This window comes from Alligator mississippiensis, chromosome 5 (assembly GCF_030867095.1).
Source record: "Alligator mississippiensis isolate rAllMis1 chromosome 5, rAllMis1, whole genome shotgun sequence".
Classification (NCBI taxonomy): Eukaryota; Metazoa; Chordata; order Crocodylia; family Alligatoridae; genus Alligator; species Alligator mississippiensis.
In genome coordinates, this window is record NC_081828.1 from 190,395,071 (window position 1) to 190,413,939 (window position 18,869).

General features: G+C 42.3%; 1 protein-coding gene across 6 annotated transcripts in view; it reads right to left on the reverse strand.

The window, feature by feature from the left end:
• MPP7 (MAGUK p55 scaffold protein 7) overlaps positions 1-18,869 on the reverse strand; it is a 277,171-nt gene that overhangs the window by 220,174 nt on the left and 38,128 nt on the right. Inside the window, exon 1 of one of the 6 annotated variants that reach the window (XM_059729111.1) lies at positions 15,719-15,737. The exons of the other annotated variants lie outside the window; for them this stretch is intronic. The gene's annotated coding sequence lies outside the window, so the exon portion shown is untranslated. Of the gene's footprint in view, positions 1-15,718; positions 15,738-18,869 lie in introns of those variants that run through there. 6 annotated transcript variants of the gene reach the window in all.

Here is an 18,869-nt window from a genome sequence, read left to right on the forward strand (position 1 = left end):
GAAACAGAGGTGGCCTTCTGCTACAGTGATGCCATAAGTCTATTCCCTATTTTACTTCAGAATAACTCAGCTTTCCCAAGGGAACCCCATCCTATGCTTGTTTTCTCAAAAAACAGAAGTGCCAGTGAGTTCAATGGGGCTTACTCCAAAATTAAGTGCACTCTAAGTGCAGTCAGTCTTAGCTTTTTTGGTAATTTGGAATCGGATCTGCATCCTTGCTGAAAAAAAGGTAAATGATTAACTGAATAATAGAACTGAGAAGAACAACTATTCAAAAATCCTTTTTGTTTCAGGATCCCATTTAAGCATAAGAGACTTTGACTGTCTACCTGCAACAACTTCAGAGTCATCCGTGGGTACTTTTAGCAGCAGTGCTGCAACAAAACCTATTTCAGACAATAAAGTATCAGTAGCAAGCAAAAGATTTCAATCATCCAGTAAAACCACCACCATGAATGGGTTTGTAGTAAGGATCAGCAAATACCAACAAGACACCATAGATGACAAGATTGCTTGGGGTTCATTTATGCCACAACATCTCCTTTTCACATAGTTAACAATAAACACTTCATTGACATGGTTGAGTCCTTACGACCAGGCTACACTCCACCTGGTAGAGCAGACATTGATGGAGGGTTGCTAGATACAGTGTATGAGAAGGAACTTGAACAATGTGTGAGAAATACTGAGGGGAATTTTGCCAGTTTATGTCATGATGAGTGGAGCAATGTACACAATGTTCCAGTAATATGTGCCTGTGTGACACAAAAGATGGGGCTGCATATCCTTCAGAAACAATAGATACATTGGGAAATGCCCACACAGCAGAATATTTAAAAGAAGTGGCAATGAAAGCTGTAATAAACTATGAACAAAAATTCACCTGTCATGTGCGCAGTTTTGTCACAGAAAATGTTCCGAATGTGGCAAAGATGAGAAGATCCTTAGAAGAAGAAACGGAAGGATGCTCCTTAATAATGTAATGCCCATTTAATGCATCTTTTAGCCAAAAACTTAAGTACTTCCCTAGGAATTAAATAAAAAAAGGTTGTTGAAGTCGCAAAATACTTCCGTAACAACCATTTTGTATCAGCTTCACTGAAGAGAGCAGGAGGATCCAAACTAATTCTCCCTCAAGGTGTTTGATGGAATTCTGTGGTTGACCGTTTTGAACAATTTATTAAGAACTGGCCTATTCTCATGGAAATTGTGAAGAAAGCCATGATCAAATAGATACAAGTATCTCATCCAAAGCATCTAACACTGGACTGAAGTGGAATGTAGAGGATATGCTCAGTATACTGAAGCCTATATCCATAGCCTTAAACAAACTTCAGAGAGATTGTTGCTGCATTGCTGATGCTGTCAAAATTTGGAAGGCACTTCAAGAAACATTGACGAAAGAAATACCTAACCAGAAAGTTAAACTGCAGGCAATAAAGATGCGAATGGATCAAGCACTAACTCCACCTCATTTTCTTGCAAACATTCTCATCCCCAGATATAAAGGTAGCCTAACTTCTGAAGATGATGCTGCCATGCCATGGGCATCTCAAAATCACTCCTCAGTTATGCCAGTGATAATAAATTTCAGGGCTGGAGCGGAACCATTTAAACAGTACATGTTTACTAATGATGTTTTGAACAAAGTCACTCCCCTGAATTGGTGGAAATCATTAGCCAGGCACCTTGAAACAGAGTTCCTTTAGTTGCTAAGCCAACTTTTCACAGCAGTAGCTTCCTCTGCAGGCACAGAGAGAATGTTTTCATTGTTTGGTATTATTCACGCAAAGCTAAGAAATCAATTGGGAGTTGAAAAAGCAGGAAAACTCATATTTCTGTTTCAGTCTATGAATAAAAATGACACTGGGAATGGGGAAGATGATCTCTAGTTGTAGAAGTTTTAAGGACAGCGTACATTTAGCGTTGTGATGACTTGTCTGCTAGAGTTAATAAAATGTGAAAATTAAAAAAAGAGTTTAAGGACAGATGTTGTAAAATGCTGTATTGAGTTGTAAATTAACATGTTTTAGTGATCAGATTTGCACTACTAGTTAAGAAATATGTGAAGAAGTATCAGAGGGAAATGTGATTTAAAATCAATGATTTAAATCCTGGTGAGATGATTTAAATCATGATTTAAATCAATTCTTTACATTGCCTTGATTTAAATCAATCTACCCTGCTATGCGACCAGAAAGGCTTTGCACTCTCTTTAGCAATATATGCAACTTTAACACAGCTTTGTTGTAGCCAGGCAGCAGCACTGATTACACTGATCACCTTCAAAGATACTTCTTGTTAATGGAAAGTTTCCATTAAACAACTTAACTGTAGAGTAAAATATTTAACAAGCTCTTATATTAAAATTTGACCAAAGGATGCTTTCTAAATTTCTTTTGAACTTCAGACCACTATCTAGACAGCATTAAAATTGTGGTATATCTAAAACCAGAACCACTTAGTCAACAATTATCATGAAAATTATCTCAGTGTTATTTTAGATGCCTTGTAGTTCTTATACCCAAGGCATTATGACACCCCTAAACATGATCCCAAGCCATTCATCAGATTCTGAATTTCAAGGTTAACACAGTTTTTACAAAAACTTGCAGAAAAACATTCCTAGATTTAGGTACTGCAATCATTACCTGTTGTAAAGACATGAAACACTTAGGATAGTTTAAAAAATAAATTAATAAGAGGGAAAGTTGCAGAACTTTCCAATTTTAATATAGCTCTAACCCAGAAGAGGGAGCTCTTGCTTCATAATAAATTTGGATAACAACATTAACAACCTTGGTATATTTCAACAAAGTAGAAGGGATGGGATAAGAACAGAAGTAAATACATGACACTCACTCCTCCATATAGGGGCACAGTATACTAAATCTTGCTAATGTGAAATTATACGTTAATTATATATTGAGAAACAAGTGCCACTTCACCTGGAAAAGAAAACAGATGGAAAAGGAAAGAAAAATTCTTCAATTGAAATATTTATTCTTATACTTTCAAAAATTACTGCAGAATTGCAGCCATATTTACTTTGCAAACAGTTTTACTATAAAGAAAACAAACACTGAAAGCTAATGATATTGGTTATTGAGAGATGTTCCTTCCTCTCCCCCCACCAAAAAAAAATTAGCATTAGTCAACTGTTGCCTCCACCTCCCTTTTTTCTTTTGTTTTGAATGGAATAAGCCATCGACGCACTCGGGAGAGAAGGTACAGAAAAGTAAGCGAATGTACAGAAGAATAGAGTCAGAGTTCTGAGAGCACAAGTCATTTACAAGTGATTATCTACAGGAAAAGGAATTCATGATGGAGCATTTTGAGAAGCTATAGGTACGTATTCAAATAAGTATGTTGTTCTGGGCAAGTGCATCATAAGTCAAAAAGAAGGTAAACATTTCTTAAAATATATCCAGTCACCCTGGCCTCTGACAGTTCCTCTTAAAAACTACAAAACAACCTGTAACTGAGACGATCCCTATGGCTTGCTGTACTTTCCAGGGAAAAAATTTAAGCTTTAATTTAATTATTTAAAAAGAGATGACTCAAGAGTGTTTTTACAACTTGTTATTCTCAGGACAGTCTGTTCCTTCACCTGATTGCAAGTGAAAGGCTACCAGTAGCCAAAAGTGCTGATAGTTTGTCACAAGTACTCAGGAAAAGTGGTGAAATGAGAAAGGAAGCTGCCACATGGCCATTGGCTCCCACTAACATTCCAGCTGTAGACTATTCTTTTCTGCTTCTGATGAAAATAAACTAGAAGTCTTTTACAGCAACTTCTGTAATTAATGTCTTTGTTACTTTATTAAAACCAATTTTTCTTGTGAATAAGACAGGGGTTGTCAACTGGAGGTAAGTGTACCCCTGCAGGTACTTGGGAAGGCTGCAGGGGGTACATGGCAGTGGCACAGAGAAGAGGGGGTACTTGGGAAGTGGCAGCACAGGGGCGGGATCACCTCCCCCAGCACCGCTGCCATCTGCCTGGAACACAGCACGTTCCTCCTGCCAGAAACAACCCTAGATGCAGGGGAAGGGATGGGAGCAGCAGGCCCAGGCCCAGGCCCGGCTTGGCTCAGCTCCCTCCCTATCCTTGCCGGGTCTCAGGCCCAGTCCTCCACCCCTGCAGACTTTCCCACAGTCGACCATCAGCACCACCCCCTCCAGCTGCCTGGCCAGAAGGGGGTACAGTCCAGAAGGGGTACACGCCTTAAAAAAGGTCAAAAACCCCTAGAATAAGAGACCAAGTGGACAGCAAAGGCAGCACACAGAATTCCAATATTTGTCAGTTTATTGCTTTTCTCTTTTAAGTTAAGATGTAGTATGTCACAGTTGCTCAACTGGTAGCCCACAAGTTCCCAGTCTGGGTGCTGCTCCTTTGGGTGCCAACAGCAGCTACAGAGGTAGAGTCTCCAGGCACCCCTCCCTCCTCTGGTTTTCACCTCCTGCCCATGTTCCTTGGAATAGGGAAACCCACCACAGCCTGAAGGGTTTATGGAGTTAGTGACAAGGCAGGTCAGGAGAGCCTAGGCACTCCATGGAGTAGTGAGATGCATGCTAGAATGGGGTGGGGGCCCATGTGGCACAGCACGGGCATAATTAAATGGAAAGGCATGTGGCAGTGTGCAGGGCATGGGGGCACAGCAGAACAGGGGGGCATCCACTGTGCTGTACCGTGCAGCATGGTCCCCAACTACTTACAAGTCAGACATCCCTGTAAGTCACATTTTCTAATATGAGTAGAAAATCAGGATATACAGTTAATCTCCAACCTTTCAGTTTGAACTGTACTAGTACAGATAGCACTGGTACCACTCCCTCCCTTCCCCTTAGCCCACAAATGCCTGAAACCTTAAATTCTCAGGGCAGAGATGACCCTTAGACTAAGTAGAGCCCAGTTCTCAAATCTTCCATTTGCAGAGTGCAAATTGGGTGGTTCTGTACTTTACTGGCTTCTTTTCCGTAGCCATACAAAGTCAGGAATTTAGCAACCTCTCATTTCCTCATACTGCTGCCACCATAAGCTGTCCTTTTTCAGCACAAGAGTAACTTTTTTCAAGACCAGTGCTGCTACAGTGACAGATGCAGGTGCTTTACAGGCCAATAAATTAAATTTACTCTGTACTAAGGAATTGCAATGCAACAGAGGTCACAGCACTGTAATACAAGTAACAGTACTGCTAAATTCTACTTGAATGTTAAAAATATTAAATTGAAAAGGGAGAAGGGAAGGAACAATGCCACTGATCTTTAGAGAAATAAAAGAAGGTTGTGACGTCTTTGGAAAAAGCAGGTTCACCCTATGGCAAGGGCTAAATGTTATAAAATATGCATTTAGCAATGAATGCTAAATGCTGTAAAATATTTATCAATGTCAAAAAAGAAAAAGGTCCACCTGAGCATAGCAGCCCAGTGGCCTTGTCATGTTAAAACATGCCATTTATTGCAGCTAACAAGACACAGGAAAGCAACTTGACTAGCATTCCACCTGACTACCCTTGGATGCCCCATCCTAAATAAGCTAGGTCAACTGGGGGCAGCTTTCAGCAAGAGGCCAGAGTACAGCTCAAATTTACACAGCAGAGCTGCAGAGATGCTTCTCAACTACTCTGCTACCACACTTCATCTTGCATTGTAGGCTCTTTCTTTTTTTTTTTTTTCTTTCTTTTTTTTTTTTTTTTAAGTTTCCCCAGCACCTTACTCTTCCTAAAAATGGAGTCCTGCCTTCCCTGCTGAATTCTAGTTCAGAAAATCCACCTATAGATTCAATGCTAGAGTTAAATTTACCACCACAATCCATGATCAGGAGGTACAGGCATGGACATGAAAGTAAAATGCATGTGACAAGCTACAGGTAACAACTTTCATTTTTCTTCTGTTAAATGTTTAAGATGGCTGCCACCTACATCAAACAAAATTTGCAAGGAACTAAAGGTTTGCATAGCAGAATGAGACAATTAGGATCTGTGACAGAAAATATGTATTTGCTTCAAGTCAACTGTAGACTGACAGTTCATCTAATAAAACCTAGATTTGTCACCAGTGATGTGAGAGAAATATTACATATCAACCCACTTTGGAGGCAGAGTACTACAAAGCAGCTTTGGAACTAATTACACATGACAATTTTGATTAAAAGTGTGTTTTCCTAAAGAGATTTTCATGATCTTTAGTGTCATCAAAAATATTGATACAAGTCAATTCTACAAAACCCATTAGAAGTAGCAATTAAATTATAAGTAAATTTATTTTACTTATAAAATGGAGATGACATGGTTGGAATAACCAAGACTTGGTGGGACAGCTCACATGACTGGAGTCCTATCATAGATGGGTACAAATGGCTCAGGAAGGACAAGCAGGGGAGAGGAGAAGTTGTGCTGCATGTAAAAGAGCCATATGGATTGCTCAGAGCTCCAGTATGAAACTAGAGATGGGCATGTTGAGAGTCTCTCGGTTAAGGTCAGAGGGGAAAGCAACAAGGGTGATGAAATGGCAGGGGTCTGTTATAGACCACCAGAGCAGGAGGGTGAGGTAGATTAGGTTTTCTTCAGACAACTAGCAGACGTTTCCAGGTCACAGGCCCTGGCTCTCACGGGGGACTTCAAATCACCCTGACGTCTGCTGGGAGAGCAACACATCAGTGCACAGGAAATCTAGGAAGTTTTTGGAGAGCACTGGAGACAGCTTCCTGGTACAAGTGTTGGAGAGACCAACTAGGGGCCGTGCTCTTCTTGACAGGCTGCTCACAAACAGAGACGAATTGGAGGACCATGTGGAAGTGGAAGACAACGTGATGATCAAGTTCAGGATTCTGACAAAAGGAAGAAAGGAGAACAGCAGAGTATGGACCCTAGACTTCAGAAAAGCAGACTGACTCTCCCAGGGAACTGATGGGGCAGCACCCCTGGGAAGGGCCAGTCTGAGGGGGAAAGGAGTCAGGGAGATCTGGCTATATTTTAAGGAACTCTTACTGAAGATGCAGGAACAAACCATCCCAACGTGCAGGAAGACTAGCAAACATGACAGGCGACCAGCTTGGGTTAGCTAAGAACTCTTTAATTAGTGAGCTTAAACACAAAAAAGGAAGCTTACAAGAAGTGGAAGCATGGACAGATGACTAAGAAGGAGTATAAGAATACTACTCAGGCATGCAGGGATGAAATCAGGAAGGCCAAAGTGCAACTGGAGCTGCAGCGAGCAAGGGATGTGAAGGGTGACAAAAAGGGTTTCTATAGGTATGTTAGCATCAAAGGAAGATCAGGGAAAGGGTGGGTCCCTTACTGAATGGGGGAGGCAACCTAGTGACAGATGAGGAGGAAAAGGCTGACTGAAGTACTCAATGTCTTTTTTACCTCAGTCTTCACAGGCAAGATCAGCTCTAAGACGACTGCACCCAGCAGCACAGTTTCAGGAGAAGGTGAGCAGCCTTCAGTGGTGAAAGAACAGGTTAGGGACTATTTAGAAATGCCTGACATGTACAAGTCCATGGGGCCAGATGGGATGCACCTGAAGGTGCTGAGGGAGTTAGCTGATGTGGCTGCAGAGGCACTGGCCATTATCTTTGAAAAATCATGACAATCAAGGGAGGTCCCAGACAACTGAAAAAGGGCAAATATAGTACCCACCTTTAAAAAAGGGAAGGAGGACAATCCAGGGAACTACAGGCCAGTCAGCCTCACCTCAGTCCCATGAAAAATCATGGAAGTTCCTTCCAACTCTAATTTCCTATGAATCTATGATTCTATGAATATTTGATTCCTTTAGATTTCTTATATGAACAAGTCTTAGAGTGTCTTACAAGTGAAATCAAAACATACCCCTTTTATTGATCAGGAAACTTCAAAACAGTCTGAAGCAAGCAGACTGAAAAAGAGATCCCCACAACATGTGACAAATTGTTTTTTAAATTAATTTAAAAAACCTGAAAAGAAAAACTGTGTATTCACACAAGGCCTATACCACTTTAAGACTTATGGATGCAAATGTGTGGACCATGTGGTTAATGGATTCTTCTATTCACAGTTAAATGTACAGCATAAAAAGCAGTGCAAGTGCAAGCCAGACAACATGCATCAATTTGAGGGAGCATGTCCAGAACCAGGAGGGTAATTAGTCTCTAGGATCTATTCCAATGAATGGTACAGGTTGACAAAGTCATTTATGCTAATGCCTGTTATATGCTAGTGTTTGTGATGCGTACACTTCCTCACAAGGCAAAATCAAAATCAAATCAAATTCTCATAGCTGTCTAGTGGCCTATGTGGTCATCTATCACTGGACAGCGATTAGCTGGTTGTGAGTTTGAGTGAAGTAACGTTTCACTGGAAAGTGCAGAACCATCAAAACAAGCTTTCACAAGGAAAGTACATACCAGTTTCAAAAGGAAAAAGGTTTCCAGATGCAAAACAGAATTTCTGATCAAAACCAGAGACAGGTATTCCCAAACAGTCAGTAACTCAGTGACTAGATCAGTCACCAAACAGGGCCTAGGCAAGTCTCCTTTGTGCCTCAGACTGGAGTTATGAACTTCAATTTCAACAAGACAGGCAAGGGTTCTGGGCAAGAGACTACTGGCTACACTATGGTGACTTTTCCATCTAAAGATCTATAAAGATTTTTTTCCCCTTGATATAGAACAAGAAAGTGTTCAATCTCACAAAAGTCAGTCCATCTACACTGCACCTCTGCTCTCCTAGTCAAGTACACTAAACCACAAAAAGTGGCAGTGAAGCCACCCCAAGGCATACCCCCCCCTACTCCCCTCTCTTGAGCACACCAAAAAGATGTTAAAAGAAGGGTAGGAAGGGGCACTTCAACAGTGGCTTCATCACCTTATTTACACGTCTTGGGCGTGGGAGTAGGTGGGTTGTACTCAATAGCAACAAATCTCAAGAAGCAATGGGGATATGAAACAGACCTAAAGTAAGAATTCCTGAAAAGGAAAAATAGCTTCCTACCCAAATTTAACTATAGCCAGACAACCAGAAATTAATGTCTTCATATCTTACTGCCAGTTGAGCCAGGCAGCCTTTTTTAAAAAACAAAATTACCATGAATCAATGTTCTCTGTGCCCACAAGGGGAACTGAGATGCAGTACAAATGCTCTTGTCAGTGGCAAAGTCAGTCTAACTGTAACAGCCTGTTCTACAAATTCTGGAAATTTGGCATCTTAATAGAAAAAAAATGAAGCTCACAATTTTCCCATTGCAACTGCTATGACCTTTAGAGAGGGAGGTGGAAGAAGAGGAAGTAAAGCAATAAGGGTAAGTGCAGACCAAACAAGCAGTAATATTGTTTCTGCCAAATTTCATATCACTGTCTGCCTTTTTCAATGCAGTAATGCAATTATGTAGTCTAAACTTCTACACAGTTTCATAACTAATCTACTCTCACTCATCAGTAAGCTTCAAATCTCTGGAAAATATTACTGAATACAACTCTTATTTTTCATGGCATACTGTGTGCCAAAATGTCACTGTTGCATCTAATTTCTGGAACAGTAGTATGATAAAAGCTTGCTAACAGGGTTTTGACAGCAGACCTTATTTTTCATATATAATTTAAGTGTTACTCATAGGTTACAAATTGGTTTAAATATAAATATTCTCTCTTAGAACTACAGTAAAAATTAATCCCCTAAAATTATGAAGTGGATTAAGGGCAGCCAATGTATAGTGTTTCCTTATTATGCAGCTCACTTCGATACAATCAACAGACGAGGCCTTTTCACTGTTCTGAAGAAACTGGGTTGTCCCCCCCCCAAACTCCTGAACATCATTTGCTCACTATATCAAGTTATAAAAGACAACTGTAGCGTATGAAAACAAAAAAATCAAATAAATGTCTTTGGCATCAACAACACTGCGGATATAGTCTTTCTAGACTTTAAGAAGGCTTCTGACATCGTCTCTCACCCTATCCTCATCAATAAATTAAGTGATTGTGGCACTGATGCCTGCACAGTTGGATGGGTAAAAATCTGGCTGATGGGGCGCACCCAGAAAGTAGTGGTGGATGGGTTGTACTCAACCTGGCGAGATGTGAGCAGTGAGGTACCCCAGAGCTCGGTCCTTGGGCCCGCACTGTTTAACATCTTCATCAGCGACTTGGACAAGGGGGTGGAAAGCACGCTGTCCAGGTTTGCTGATGACACTAAGATGTGGGACAAGGCGGACACACTTGAAGGGAGAGAGAGGCTGCAACTAGATTTAGACAGACTACAAAAGTGGGCAGATGAGAATAGAATGGGGTTCAATGTAGACAAATGCAGGGTGCTGCACCTTGGGAGAAGGAATCCCCAGCATACATACAGGCTAGGGAGTTCCCTTCTTGAAAGCACAGAGGCAGAAAGGGATCTTGGAGTCATTATTGACTCCAAGATGAGCATGAGCCGCCAATGCCAGACCGCAGTCAGCAAGGCCAGCCATACCTTGTCATGCATCCAAAGGTGCATCTCAAGCCGGTCCAGAGAGGTGATACTCCCCCTTCTATGCGACTTTGGTCATGCCGCAGTTGGAGTACTGTGTCCAGTACTGGGCGCCACAGTTCAAAAGGGATGTGGCCAGCCTGGAGAGGGTTCAGAGGAGGGCCACCCACTTGGTGAGAGGGCAGCAGGACAGGCCCTACGAAGAGAGACTGAGGGACCTGAACCTGTTCAGCCTCAGCAAGAGGAGGCTGAGGGGGGACCCAATGGCTGCCTACAAGCTCATCAGGGGAGATCGACAGGAAATAGGCAGAGCACCACCTGGGGTGACAAGGAACAATGGTCATAAGCTGATGAAGAATAGATTAAGGTTAGAGGTCAGAAGGCAATATTTTATAGTTAGGGTGGCCAAAATCTGGAACCAACTTCCCAGGGAAGTGGTCCTCACCCCTACCTTGGGCAAATTCAAGAGGGGGTTGGATGATCACCTGTCTGGGGTCTTGTGAACCCAGCATTCATTCCTGCCTGTGGCAGGGGGTCAGGCTAGATGATCTGTTCAGGTCCCTCCTGACAGTAGCTACTATGAAACTATGAAACAGGTTGAAACAGGGGTGTGTTAGAGCCTGTGCTCTTTAACATCTACTTTTCATCTCTGCTGTTCTTGAATACTTGCAGAAGCAATGATGGCATTCATCTGCAAACAAGAATAGAGGGAGACTGCTCTATACCTTGCAGTATTGAACAAAAAACCAAGGTGAAAGAGCTGGTTCTGAGAGTTTTCCTGTTTATTCAGCCTTGGTTACCCACAGTGAATCTTCCCTGTAAAATCTCTTGGGCAGATTTTCTGAGTCATGCAAGAGCTTCTGGATGGCAATTAGTTTCAGGAAGACTGTGATCATGTACCAAGGGGTGAAAGAACCTATACCTGACATCACTATGGAGAATAAGTCTCTAGGTATCGTTGACAGTTTTGTAACTTGGGTTCACCGATCAGCAGGAATCTTGACCTTCAGACTGAACTATCATAAATAGAAAAGCAGCTAAGAATTTTGGGCTATTACAGAAACGTGCATAGAATAACAGCAAACTATTACGTAAGATGAAAATGCAAATCTACAAGACTTGTGTGCTGTCATCCCTGCTTTATGACTCAGAAATGTGGACTACATATGCTAGGCACATCAAGAGACTGAACAGCTTCCACGTACAATGCCTGTGTAAGATCCTGAAAATAAAGTGGGAAAACAGAATACTAAACACAGAGGTACTAAAGCATGCAGGACTGACACTCTTAGAAACCACTATGAAGAAGAGGAGATTGCGATGGATAGGCCATGTCAGGAGAATGGTAGGAGACTATCCCCAAGAACATTATGCATAGCAAGATTCAAGACAGCTCTAGAAGGCAGAGTCACTCTCTATGGCAGAAGCACAATGTGTGCAAAAATGATATGAAGTCATTCAGCATCAACATAGAAAGCTGGAAGGAGTGCATGGAATCCCATCCAGTCTAGAGGGAATATCTGGTACTGGGTGCTGCTCAATATGAAGCAGAGAATAGAAGAGAAGAAAAAAAGAAGAAAGCAACATGCTGTAAACTTGGACTCCAACTCAGACAACATATGGAACTGTGAAACTTGTAACAAGCTGTGTTGCTCTTGAATTGGGCTTGTCAGCCACAAACAGGTTCATCAGGCATCTGACTAGACCTGTAGGCTAAGTACAGACAGTCAAAAATCCTGAGGCTGAATCAATTTAATCTTCACAGGTTAGTCTAAACTGCGTAGATTGAATCAATAAGCAAGTAAACAGATATTCTCTTTTGATTCCAGAAATGCAGCCACATACCTGCAGTGGCCCAGACCAGAAGCCTGGGGGGGTGCTAGAGCACATCTCCCTGCTTGGCAGGAAGCAGACAGCCTGGGCCAAGGCTAGCTCACCAACCCTATGGGGGGAAAGGGGGATTGTGGAGGAGGTGCAAGGCACCCTGGGATGCTGGGGGACAGAGTTAACTGGAATCTGGAAGGGTTCTGGGACAGAAGTTCAATAAACCAATTTAAACTAAATCAGTTCAATCTGATACTACATCCATCCAGGTTCATCTTTAACCAGTTTTGGACATTTTGAAAGCAGTTCAGTTGCACTGAACTTCTGTTGTGTTACAGATTTGAACCAGTTTCCAATTACTTATACCGGTTTATGTGCAACTTCTGTCCCTAGTGCTTACATGTACACCATGTATACAGGCAACTGTCAGCTCTCTGGAACAAGTTAAACAAATCTTTTAACTTAATATAAAAGATTCTCATTCCTGGAAAGAGACAAGTTGGGGGGAAGGGAGAGAGAAGAGGAGAAATGAATACATTTGTCTACTTAATGGTACTGCCAAGCACCATGCAAATTTTATAAAGTATGAATATAGCTGATGTTGCAAGAGCAGCCCCTAAAACTGCTGAGGGTGGGAAGAGTTTAAGGCATTTTAAAACATCACTATTAAAACATTATGAACTAACTACTGAACATGTATGTTGATCCATAAGATGTGAAGACTCTAGCCTTACTGCTCTATGAACTTTTACAGAAACCCTGCTTTTTTTCCCAGGCTGACATAGCATAGAACTTATCTTTTCTTTTGACACTACATAAAGTACAATCTCTATGTGGTTATTACATACATCTTTGTCCTATCAGAACCTTGGCAATTTTTATGTTCAGAAACACTTTTCCCTTCACCTGACTTCACTTTCTGACTCAGCAAGCAAGATCCGAGATTTTGTTTTGTGCGGGATTTATTTTGGGTAGAATAGATGAAGTATTGGGTGCAGCTGACACCAGATTCTAAAGGCCCAAAATCAAAATGCAAACACCTCAAAATTTGGCTGCCAACTGACCAGGGAGGTGCTTACAACCTACAAAAACCAAGGACCTGACTTGAGAGTTCTTTAGCACCAACAGCTCTTCCCTCTGCACATACCTAGATCTGCATGGTTGAGCAATGATGTTCCTAGCTTCCACTTGGGCCTGAAAGACTAGATTAAGCTACTTCTAAAGCCCCCAAAAAGCACAATCCAGGTATTTCCAGAACATGCTGGACAAACACCAAGAAGTTAAACAGCTATACCCACTGTTGTTCAAAAATGAATGAGATGATCCTCCATCAACCGTTTTGTATGTGCTGCTTCACAGCAAATAAATGCAAGACAATGTCATAAAAACAGCACACAAAAGGTCAACCATGAAAGAGGAAAGTCAATTTCCATGCATTATTTTCCAGTGTTCTCTTGGCAGAGACAAAAAGAGAAAATAGAATGCAGCAACTCTCTAGACACAGAAATCAATTACAGAGGGAAGAGTAAGAAAGAAGTTTTTTTCCAATAATCTGATTCCAATTTACCATAAGGTGTTTAAAGGCTATGTTCAAGGGAGTTTCAGGTGGGCTTTGACTCCTGTGTTTATAATCCAAATATGGATCCAGCATAAAGCAAGTTTGTTCCACATGGAAATGGAAGACACTTGCTTCATTAGGTCCATATTTGGACCATAATCAGGGTCAGTCCATTGAAATCCTTTGAACATGGCTTTTAGATTAATGGTAAAGGCTTAGAATCAAACCTATCTATCTAAATAGGCACCCCATACACATTTGTAGGGATCTACCTAATTCACAGGGGCTACCCCCTGATTTCAGGGGCATAATACAGACCCAGGCAGCCATTTCTCAGGTAGAGTGCAGTGCCACCCCCCTCCTTCCCCCCACACCTCATGGCCCCGCTCTTCACCACTGACTGGTTGCAACAACTGTCTGTCAAGCAGCCCTGGCCCTCACCAGAGAGGAATGGGGCCACATGACAGGCAGCCCTCACAGACAATCAGCGGCGAAGTGGGGAAAAGGGTAGCAGCCATCATGCCAGCAGTCCTTTGAGCGGGCAGCTCCCTCCCTACCCTGGCAGACTGCCGCAGCACACTGAGGACTCCTGGCTGCTCCTGGGGAGCCATCATTTTATTTTTGGTAAGTCCACCCTCTCCTGCCCCCTTGGATTTTGCTGATTTCACAGCCATTACCTGGATTTTGCAAGCAGTGCCGGATTTCACAGAATCTGTGGAATCACAAATTTGTCAGGTTCTTACATATTGGAAGGACCTAAAAGTTTCAAGATCTGTTTGACAAGAACCACAAACCAATTCCCCAAATTTACATTTGGCTCCTAAGCCAAAACACCTTAAAACTGTATTTAGATAAGCAGATAAATAGCAACAGACCAAGCCACTGAAGAAACAAAAAACTGAATGTATAATACAACATAAAATAAAGCAAGCAATGTTTTCCAAAGATCAGTAGAGGGTGCCATTGTATTTACTGAAATATACATTATGTACAAGGTATAGGAGAACCTGATTAGTAAGAGTTGCTAAACAGGTAGATGTGTTGCAAAGAACTCTTTTGTTCTTCTGATGCATTAGGAAATTAGGGGTATACCAGAGGTGAACACTTCTCCTGTGGAAACAGTCTCGACGAAGACAAAATATGCAATGTGTGTATATATACTAAAGCAGTCTGAATGCTAAGCAACATAACTTCATAACTTGTTCAGCAATGTGATTAACATCCATTACTGTTTAGGCTTAATTTTCAATTCACACACAAAACTACACTAAAAGATTATAAAGATAAAAATCAAACACTCAAGAAATGCCAGAATTAAGGTTTCCTGACTATTTTGATTTGCCCCCTTGTTCACAAGCATCGTGACAGTTTAAATCTAGCACTGCATCCTAGTTTTCCCCAGCAAGACTGCTGCCTCCTTCAGCATGTAGAACATACAGCATACACAGACAAGCAATTCAATGTATTTTCCTCATTGTTGCACATGCGGTTGCATGCCTTATTTATTATACACAATTCAAATGTGGCTTTGAAAATGTAATGATAAATGTATCCCTGAGTTCTTCTGTGATGCTTATGATGCTTTAATTACTACAAGATCATTAAAGTTTTTTTTAATCTACCTCCACATCAGCTTTTCTTTTTTTTTATTAAAAGCATTTCTAAAAAGTAATATTCAAAATCAAAACTGAAGTTATGGCAATATACACCAAAGCCTAAACTTACAATAATTAAAATAATTTAAAATAAGATATACATAATAGTTTGCTCCTACTGAAAGATTAAAGGAAGTCAAAGCATGGAACAGGGTTTGGGGGGGGGGGGGGGGGGGGGGGGGGGGGGAAATCACTAGCTGTGCACCTGGAAGCATAAGTGCTTGATGTGCAAAACCAACCTTTTTCTGGTACCAAGACCTTTGTTTGCCAATGCAGAGTATTTTTCTTCATTTAAGCTTATTTACCCACTTCAGTTCAATGATTAGATCATTTAAAGCTGAAAAAGACTAGAAACAGAAAAAGCAGAAAAGCTTGTTTTTCCTCTTCCAATATAAGAGTAAAGATTCAGCATGAAAGAATAAGGCTTACTGGTTCAAGATTTTAGAATTAGAAGCACTAACTTATTGATAATGTTTCATTAACAAATAAACACATCACTTTGAAATGTGCTAGACAAATTTTTGTACATCAAAATTGTTTTTATTAATTAATAGTTTGTCTTTTTAATTTAATTTTTTAAATTCAATTTCCATCCAAATAGAGCTTGACAAATAAACAAGAAGTTGGTAATCTAGAAAACAATGCAGTCATATGCTCTACCATAATAAAAAGTTAAACTTTAAAAAGGTGAATAGCTATTTAGAGATAGCGTATTCCCCAGATTAGCCAGAAGTAGTACCAGTCAAGGAGAATATGACTCTAAAGAAATTAAAACTGAAAAAGAAAGCAAGATTAAGAATATTTAAAACATTTCCTATTTGATGATAAATCCCTGATTTTAAATTGTGACCTGTCAGTTACTTTAATTTCAATATTCCCTCCCCCACCCACAAAAGTCTATTTTCTGAACAACAGTTATTTCTAAATCACCCTTGTTAGGTACAATCCACTACAGATGGAGAGCTGAGGTACAGAAATCAAGGAGAATTTTGGGTGGCCAATATGAGATACCTATGAGCCAATTTTTCAGAACATTTGGCAATATGGACTTCAAAAACCATTCCAAACACAGCTCCCAGTGACTTCAGCTGCAGCCGTCAGCACTTTGACACCTTTACACACCAGTTTCAAAGTCAGGCACCCAGAACACAAGACACAACAACAACTAACTCCCCGTGAAACGCCTGGATTAAGCAATCAAACAGGTACTCCACAGCACAAGCAAGGATAGAATCCAAATCTCCAGGACTGTGCTCAACTGTCATAGTCATAAATCATCCTCTCCTTTCCTGTAACCCCTACTATGTTGAAAGCTGTGTGCATTTAACTTGCATAACAAAGAAGGGAGGCACTTCTGAGCACCTGACTTTGCAACACTCAATATTTTAATTAGGTTTTTAAAAAGAAAATTGAAGCTGATCTGTCGTGAGGCATATAGTTCTATATAGCACTATACTACCCATATAGTTCAACAGGGTTGGAACACAGATTGACTGCACAGATCCAAGATTAATGGTAGCCACAATATAGTTTGGACTCCCCTATGTGAACCAGCACTGAGGGCAGCAAGACACTTAGCCAGAAGGTTTCACAAACATGAGCCGACATCTGAGAACAGGATTTTATTCTGTTTGGAATAAAATAGAAAGGATTGTTCCGTAGAGCTCAACCTTCTGCCATTTTTTACCTTCCTATGCCCGATTCCTTCTGTCCTCATTCCCTTTGTACTGTCTCCTTACCACATTCCTCAGTCCTTGCCTCCCACACACAAACCTTGGTTTTTCATTTTAGTCCAAGTGTCCTCCCCCTAAACAATCAGTTTTCCACCTACTCCATTTTCCTTGCCTAGCAGTCCCACTATCGTTATCTCCTCTGATTCCCCTTTCTCCAAGCTCCTTATTCCAAAATCCAGTCACTAGTTGCTCTCCGAATCCTTCCCAGTCAATCCTAGTTTCCTTCCACCAATGCATCTCAATTAACCTGTGGGCCACATAGGGAGTTTTGGTGAGCTGACATGGGCCAGGTCAGCTCACCAAAACTCCTGAAGTGGTTCTGCTCCGCACGCAGCCAGGCAGCTGGGAGCAGCATTCAGAAGTAGGGCGGGCAGGCAGGGCCAGGGCTGGGATCATGGGTTTTGACAGCATGGGGCCAGGGCCCAGGGCAAGGCTGTGATCTGCTGCCCACACACCCCTGAGGTGGACACCGGTTCTGCAGGCAGGGGCATGTGGGAGAACAGGTCATGGCTCTGCTACAGCCCCGCACTGTCACTGCCCAGTAATCCCAGGGTCTCCATGAAGACGAGCCATGACCCATGTAGGCATGTGCACACATCCAGACAGACAGGATGAGGCCATGGGGGGAGGAGAGCTGTGTCCAAAGGACAGGTTCAGGATCTTGGGGTGGTGAGAGCACAAGGCTGGGGCCTGGGGCAGACCTGCAATCCACTCAACACATGCCCCAGCCCACGGAACCTGTGCCTGTCGCTGGGATGTGCAGGAAGTAGATCCCAGCTTTGCCCCAGCTCCACAGTCACCGCCCCGCAATCCCAGCCTCACCTGCCCATTCTGCTCCCGAACGCCAGTCCCAGCCCATCACAGCCCCATCTCATCCTCCCAGCCACATGCCCTGTCCGCACAGGTGTCACCCCCAGCAGTGGGTGAAGAGCAGATAAGCCAGGGTGACTGGGATGTGTGGCTGGGTCTAGTGGCAAAGGCAGCTGGGAGGAGCCACCACTGCCGCCACCAGGGCTGCCAGGAAGTGAGTCCAGGGCTGCGCCACCCCAGGCTCACTGCTCGCCTCGGGGCAGCAGGACCAGCCACATGCGCCACAGCCTGGACTGCACGTCACATCTGGGCCGGACTGGACAAAAGGATCCACATGGACTGGACAAAATCCCTTGGTGGGCCAGATCTGACCCACAGACCATATTTTGCCCATGTCTGGTTTGGAGCTTGATCAAATTTTAATCACAGAAACGCATGTTCCAAACATACAATGACACTGGTAGCAAATTTAATGTCCCTGATCACCAGGAGCTCACCAGAATTTCAACATTAGCATCTTGTTACACGGTAATTTTGGGTGGCTCCTGGAGCTCTTAACCCCTGGATTGTTTGCACATTAACACCTGAAACTGGTTTTAAGTCAGGGGTAGGCAAAATATGGCCTACAGGATGAATCCAGCCCACCAGGCCATTCTACCTGGCCTGCGGGACCCCTAAAAAAATTTAGAAAATTAATATTCATCTGTCCCAGCTGTCTGTCAAAGATGGCAGCTGCCAAGTGCAGTAGGATCCCGGGGAAGCCTCATCAGGCTCCTGCAATAGCAGAGGCTTCTGGCCTGGAACCATGGGACTGTTCGCGTGCCTCCCTGCCCCGAGCAGGAAATTT